The following is an 8,279-nucleotide window of genomic DNA, read 5'->3' on the forward strand; positions in this document are numbered from 1 at the left end:
AAAATAAATTAAAATTCAAAAGAAAAAATAAAATTATTTATTTATTTGTTTGTTTGTTTATTTCTATTAAAAAAGAAAACCCAGGATTTAGTGAGGCACTTACAATGAAAGTTAACGGGCCAATTTTTGAAGAATTTAAATCAGAAATGTGAACTTCATAACTAGGGATATGCCGGTATCAATTTTTCATGTTGCGATTAATTGCTCATGCTTTTATCACGGTATGCGGTATTTTCCCGGTATTGAAATTTCGGTTTTTTTTTTTAAAGTGCTGTCATAATACAGTATAACAGGTTTAATAACTTTTTTCTTATAACAAAAATAACTGAACATTTAAATGCAATAAAGCAATACAGAAAAATGTATAAAGTTAAAAGTTTTACACAGATTAAAGTGCAAAAGAACTATAAAGACCAATAGGTATCACTTTACAATAAGACCTCATTAGTTAACCTTAGTTAATGCATTAACATTCACAATGAGCAATAGCTACATTTGCTACAGAAGGTATTAATCTTTGTTTAAAAAATACAAGTCTTAGTTCATGTTAGGTCATTAAATAACACAGTTGCAACTTTGACTGAACTAAGACTGAACTTTTTTAAACAAAGATTAATACCTTCTGTAGCAAATGTAGCTAATGCTCATTAGGGCCTTTCGCACCGCAGGAACCTTTTCATAGTACCAGAACTAATTGTGGAACTACCCACTTTTTGGCATTTTCGCACCGCCGGAACTGGGAGCAATTTTGGTACCGGACTGCCTTTTTCGAGAACCAAATTAGCTCCTACTCCGGAGCAGGGTCTAACCAGCACAACTGGTACTAATCGTGACGTAAGTAGACATTGATTGGCCAAACGCGTACGAAAACGCCCTCAAGTGATACCTATTGGTCTTTATAGTTCTTTTGTACTTTAATCTGTGTAAAACTTTTAACTTTATACATTTTTCTGTATTGCTTTATTGCATTTAAATGTTCAGTTATTTTTGTTATAAGAAAAAAGTTATTAAACCTGTTATACTGTATTATGACAGCACTTAAAAAACAAAAACAACCAAATTACAATACCGTGATAATACCGCATACCGTGATAAAAGCATGAGCAATTAATCGCAACATGAAAAATTGATACCGGCATATCCCTATTTGTGGCTATACATTTTAAAAAGTAAGTACTTTAACATTTACAAATTGAAAGTGCCACTGTAACTAAAAAATGTATTAAAGAATAATTTTGTAGTAATTAACATTATGCTGCATATTCTGGCAGCTCAGCTCATCTTGTATTGAACCCAGAATATTCCTTTAAGTTTGAGATGAAATGCTTTGAATGATTGAAATGCTGTTTGACTGATTGCTGTATTTGCAGATGATCTTTTAATTGCATTTCATGAGTTCACAGACTGACTGTCATACACACTTTTACTATTTTTAACGCTAGACTGAACAAGACCAGACTAGTTAGCACTTAGCTTCTCCGGCTGTCTAGAACTCAACACGCTACCACCATGTGTGGAGGTACAGCACAAGAAAAGCCCATTGTTATGACTAGTCAACCACAAAGACTTGTCTGTGAACGCTGTCTGATGTGGTGCGTAGGCTGTGATGTGTGGCTGGTGTCACTGTGCATCTGCACTGCAATGTGGTTTAAAACGCATCAATGCCTTGAAGCTTTGCCTTGAAGCTTCACCTCGAACCTTCACCTCGAACCAGTGATGACAGAGTTTGGTTTCATAGAATAGTATTCAAAGTAAACCACATATTTAGAACTTGATTTTACTTAATACTATGCAATGATTTATGGTTGAGTTTAATTAAAGTGCTGCTTGTCAGTGAAGTCGACATTTCCTAAAGATTAGTTTTTCCAATCTGATGAGTGTAATATAAATAGATGTGATAAACAGGGTTCATTTGTGCGCTTGTTATTGTTATTTGATTAATATGATTTAGATTTGTCAATAATCATTTATCTCGTCTATTTTACTCCATAATTGCATGTAATTTTCATTGACAAAAATAACATTTTAATTGATGGTAAAATGAAACGGAACTTACAAACTTAATACATTTGTAAAATGTTGGAAAATTATTAATTTAAATGTAAGTTAAATTTAACTTTGGTTGGTGCAAATGTAATTTGTAATATTGTAGTTCTCTTTTAAATCCATTGGTAATATCTTTCACTTATTTCTTTTATATTAATTACCACAATCTTTTTTGTCTCAACTCATTTTTTTATCTCATCTTAGCCAACATTCTTGTCAGGGAACAATTTTTTTTTAAGTTTCAGTAAAAATTTCAGTGATGTAACTTTTAAGGTTACAATTAAGTAACCTATTAAATAATAGTAATCAATATATTATATACAAATTTTAGTATTGATAAATTTAGCCAATCAGTGTTGTAAACCAGACTTTATATTTAGTGTTCACAATTGTTCCTTAGCCCGAGAACCACCTATTTATATTGATTACTGCTTATACACACCTGTATATTTGTGTGTCTACATTATATCACCCTTCAGCTTTGTAAATATTGCAGTCGGACACTGAAAGACCCATATTGGTTGACCTCTATTTACAAAAAAACAGAATATAGCCTAGGATGTGTGATCTATAACAGTATTGCAAATGTTTTTTGTTTGTCCCTTTTGACTTCTAGGCTGTGCAGTCAGGGTGGGCCTATTGACCCTGTTTTACTGTGTTTGCCCTGGTTTCCCACACTGTAACACACATTTGTAGCCCCATGTGATCGTAGGTGGCCATTGCTGTCAAAGCTCACAATAGCTTGTTTTGTTTTCCCATCCACTTCTCCTGTTTGGCTGGAATAGTGTGAAGCCAGTTACTCCTAATTGGTGTGGAAATCTCTTGACTGTAATCAAATTATTTGTTTGATTCGAAATCCCTTGATGTTAAGTGAAGTCTTGAGTTGTGACAAGATTTATTGATTTTTGTAGTCTAGCTCTTGACTTAACCTTTCATTCTCTAGAAGATGCCCTATTAAGAGATGTTTGGGTTTCGTTGTCCACAGACACACCAACACACCTGTTCGTGTCAACGCGGGCCATTAGTGATTCTCACACCAGTGGCCCATGGTCTGTCTGCTCTGAAACGAGTCAGGGGGCCTCAGGCATTAAACTCAATCATTACTTCCCATCCTCCTCTCTGTTTTTCATTCCCCCCCCTTTCTGCCTCCTCCACCCTGGCCGGAGAGCCACCCTAGGGGTCTACACAAGCTCTACACTCCCAGAGCTCAACACCTTAAACGCTGTTGACTTCTCACTAAAGAGCAAGCAAACAGCAGCTCCTGAATAGGTGCTTAAGTTTAGGTGAAGATAGATCATAAATACAGGGCAGCTTACATGGCTCTTATCAGTAAGAATTCATGATTTAACTCATAAGTCCACAAACTTGAGCACTTTGTGGATCTTGTGGAAAATATATTGTCATTATTGGAATGGAAAATGCCTATTATGAAGTTTGTTGTAACATTTGACTGTCTAATATAGTTTTATTAAATCCTCTGGAACTAATATGCATTTTTGTTATGCATTTTTGGAAAACACATTTTTGGCTTGAAACATCTGTAAATACTTCTAGCTAGAAAAGTTGAATTTCACAAGTTGCATTCTCAGCATATGTAATGAGCTTTTACAGCAGTTTGAAGACAAACTTACTTTTTTTTTTAAAAGTTGGTTAGTTTTTGACATTTGGTGTTTTGACAAAGTCTTTTGTCAAATGTACAACCCTACTAAGGTTTGTCCAATCAGAGAGATTTTGCTTGTTTATTTTATTATGATTATATCGTCAACTAATATGGGTTTTTTGATGACCCAATGCTCATATCCTATAGATCAGGGTTGGCAATATAAAGCCTATATCTATATCACTCTGTTTAATTTAAAGATAGTAAATAACACAAGAATAACAATTGCTGCAATTAAATTTATTTTATATAATGCTTACTTAACTAATTTGAAATAATTTAAAAGTGAAACTTTTTTAAAAACGATTTTTAAAAAATTAACTTTGGAAAAATTAGAAAAATAAACAGGTTTATATTTTTAGATAGCAACTTTGTGATTTTGTAATTCTATTATGGCTTTTTCAAAAATAAAGAAATGGTTATAAACATGAATACAAATTAAGTTAACAGTGGGAGATCCTGTGAATCTGCGTTTAGGTGCTGAATTCTCAGAGCTGTCAAAATAAAAGTCCTACTTACGATACTTATCAGCCAAACAGAAAAAACCTCATTAGGCAATGCAATCATTTAAAAGTGCTGTCGAACACTAATAATAACTGGACACACAATTTGCACTCCATTCATGTCCGTTTGTACCCCATGCAAATGCAATAGAACAGTGTTTCCCAACCGGGGTGCCGTGTAAAAAATCATTTAATAAAAATCATAAAATGTTCAAAAAAGCATCTATTATATCATATCCATTTCTGATGTCGCCAACAATTAGAGATGCACCGAAATTTCGGCTGCCGAAAATTAGTTCACCGCTCAGGTTTCACTTTCACGTGGTGTGATGCTCTGCGTATTATCCCGCTCTATGCGTGTGCGCTCCGCTCAGTCGCTCCACTCGTATACCGTTCATGCGAATCGGAACCGCAAAGTCCACTCAAAAATTGAGCCGACAGGAAACATCGATGTAGTACAGTATTGTTTCTGTCTGCAATAGCCCTACTGTGTTGTAACATGGTGTGGTATATGGGCAACTCTGGTAACGCTGCCCTCTCATTCATTGATCTGCTAACCGTTATGCTCGTGTGTTCTGATAAATAATAGCTTTCTAGGACTAAACATTATTTGGATAATTGGTGTAAAAAAAATTTTTTTAAATATCTTAACCCTACTGTTAGACCTACCTGAAAAACTAAAAAGCAATTTATTTAATTAGAAGGCCTGTCGTTATTTTTTATTTGTGCTATCATTATTAATTTCTTTATTTGTTCTTATTTTATTACTGACTGCTTACTTGTCATTTTTTATTCAATTCAAAGTTTGAAATCAAGCTATCTCGTGCTACTGCACCAAAATTACCCCACTGTAAAATTAAAAAAACACTCAGTGAGCAAAAATTTGTGAGATAGCTAGTTATAATGGTAATTAAATGTTTGCATATGTATAAAAGCCTACATTAAAATCTGTCATATAAATAGGTCTTTTCATTAGAAATTATCCTACTGATTGCCACCATTGATGGACAAATTTTTTTAATAATATTAAAAATATCTGTATAACATTATATTCTGCAGTTCTTCCCTGTTGTACCGAATATCTATACTTTTCAAATCATCATATCAATGTTAGAAATTCAAATATTGTGACAAAATTAATTTTGTAGGGTGCCACAAGTTTGTTAAAATTTCCAAAGGGTGCCGCGACTAAAAAAAGGTTGGGAAACACTGGTCTAAGAAATGCCACACACTAAAGTGGTGAAACTGTTTATTAAACTTGCTCCTGAATGAAATATTTTTTGACAGGATTTAAGCTTTCATTCAGGAGCGAATTCAATAGCAAATAAATTTCCACCTAGTTGGATTATTTTAATGTTTATTCCATCGTAGAAATTCAACAAAGAATGAAAACTGTGCCAACATGGCTCATTCTCATAACACTGTAAACTGAAACATCGATGTAGTACAGTATTGTTTCTGTCTGCAATAGCCCTACTGTGTTGTAACATGGTGTGGTATATGGGCAACTCTGGTAACGCTGCCCTCTCATTCATTGATCTGCTAACCGTTATGCTCGTGTGTTCTGATAAATAATAGCTTTCTAGGACTAAACATTATTTGGATAATTGGTGTAAAAAAAATTTTTTTAAATATCTTAACCCTACTGTTAGACCTACCTGAAAAACTAAAAAGCAATTTATTTAATTAGAAGGCCTGTCGTTATTTTTTATTTGTGCTATCATTATTAATTTCTTTATTTGTTCTTATTTTATTACTGACTGCTTACTTGTCATTTTTTATTCAATTCAAAGTTTGAAATCAAGCTATCTCGTGCTACTGCACCAAAATTACCCCACTGTAAAATTAAAAAAACACTGAGTGAGCAAAAATTTGAGAGATAGCTAGTTATAATGGTAATTAAATATGTATAAAAGCCTACATTAAAATCTGTCATATAAATTGGTCTCTTCATTAGAAATTAGCCTACTGATTGCCACCATTGATGGACAAAATTTTTTAATTATATAAAAAATATCTGTATGACATTATATTCTGCAGTTCTTCCCTGTTGTACCGAATATCTACACTTTTCAAATTATCATTTCGAAGTTAGAAATTCAAATATTGTGACAAAATTAATTTTGTAGGGTGCCAGAAGTTTGTTAAAATTTCCAAAGGGTGCAACAACGCACTAAAGGTTAGGAAACACTGCAATAGAAACAAAAGGATATATAAAGAAGTTCAGGCTTCAAAAGAGTGACAAAAGTTCACGTTTGTCAACCATGTTCTTGTTGTCTGTTGTGACTGTCTTGATGCTTTAATCGCTCGTTTTTGTTTTTTTTACTTTTGCATTATCAGATCATACGCTCTCTGATTCATTTCATAAAGGGCTCTGGGCTCGACTATGTATTCTACCGCATTCCTTAGATTCCTCTATTGTATTGTAATGCATGCCACCCTCCTTCACTCCACCCACCTGCTGTAAAATCAGTAGTACATAATGGTCAGTTCCACTACTGATTGCTGATTGGTTTCTATGTAAATTCTCACAATCTACTTCTCTCACTGTTATCTCCATATGAACCGTAGTGGGTAATAGAAAGAGAGGTGTCTGTGTTACTTGGGTTGCAAGTTAAATTGAGCTTGACTGTTGCTGGGAAGCCATGTTTTTGCGTGACTAATGTGTCTTTCTCAAGTCTTGGAAGTTACTTAAAGTTCACTGGTTAATTAGAAGATTGAGCAATAAATGTTAGATCGACAAGTGTTAGAGTTCTCAAAACAATACAGTTATTTAACAAGATTAGACTAGAGGTCATATAATTTGTCAGTTTGGAAATCAGATGCGAGTAATACAGACAGCTGTTTAACCCCATTGCCAGGAAATACGGCTTGAAAGCCTGTAAAAATGTAGAACATTGTTTCTTTGCCTTTTTGGTTGATTTGTGTGAAGGGCGGAACAATTGTCAAGTTTGCAAATGATGAAATAAGCATCAGTTTCCTATGTCGACCTGAGTAAACCCAGCTGTGCTTATTTTGAGCATATGAGTGTGCATCACTATCACAATGTATGTGAGTTTTATTATATATTAAGGCTATTTTTTATCCCAAAATATGTACATTTAAAATGTTATCCAACTTAATTATTACTACTAAATAATTCTTTATACCTCTGTAGGGCTGTCAAAAAAAAATTAGAATTTCGAATATTCGTCGAATTAAAAAAAAAAAAATCCCACATTCGAATGCAAAAACGTTGCATTCGAATTTAAGGCCTGCGTCAGTCGTCAGGCAGCCTTATCAGTGGCGCACAAGATGCGATGACGATGTATGTGTCATTGATTGCATTTGAATGCTTTTGTTAGCCTATCCAGTTGAACCCACTAGATGCGGCGCTGCTACGTTGTTTATTCATATATTGCGGAAAACGAGAGCATCAGTGTGGAGAAGATGTTGTTTACGTCAAAACTGAAACCAAGCCGTTCACACAGAACGCATATTTATCACATTTTCTAGAGGGACATCTATCAGCGTTGCACTCGCGTCTCGCAGAGAGCGGCATGTTTAGAAAGCCATGTAAAATTAATGCAAGTTCAACTTTTAAAAAACATGTCTAAAGACGTTATGGCGGTTTTTCCCCATCCCACTGTATCTCATGTTTTTAAATGAAGAAAGTAGCCTACTCTTTGTGATTGGTTTTCGGTCCTTTGTATTAAACTATACATACATGCATGGTGCTGTTTTTTTTCTAATTGTTTAAGCAACTTTATTAATTATATATGGTTTATAAACATTATTTTAAACATTATGCACTTTTTTTCAAAGATAGTCGTGTTATTTTATTACGCTTTGAAGAAACGTGCATAATATTTTGCTCGATGAGCCCTCTTGTGGCCTCAGGAGAGAAGCCAAAAGCTTTTTTCCCCCCTAACTGAAATTATGCTTTTTAAATTAGAATATAATCGAATATTGACAATATTTAAGTAAAAAATTCAAATTTTGTTTTTCAGCCATTTTGACAGCCCTAGTCCATTTGCCCAGATTTGAGGATCACTGCTCTAAAAGCTGCTGGATCCGGGTATGGCTGGGGG

At 34.0% G+C, this 8,279-nt stretch overlaps 1 protein-coding gene across 1 annotated transcript in view; it reads left to right on the forward strand.

The window, feature by feature from the left end:
* Positions 1 to 8,279, forward strand: part of lamc1 (laminin, gamma 1) — a 74,975-nt gene that overhangs the window by 21,429 nt on the left and 45,267 nt on the right. The gene's annotated exons all lie outside the window — the stretch shown is intronic.

The sequence above is a fragment of the Sinocyclocheilus anshuiensis genome, unplaced genomic scaffold (assembly GCF_001515605.1).
Source record: "Sinocyclocheilus anshuiensis isolate Anshui unplaced genomic scaffold, SAMN03320099.WGS_v1.1 scaffold375, whole genome shotgun sequence".
Classification (NCBI taxonomy): Eukaryota; Metazoa; Chordata; class Actinopteri; order Cypriniformes; family Cyprinidae; genus Sinocyclocheilus; species Sinocyclocheilus anshuiensis.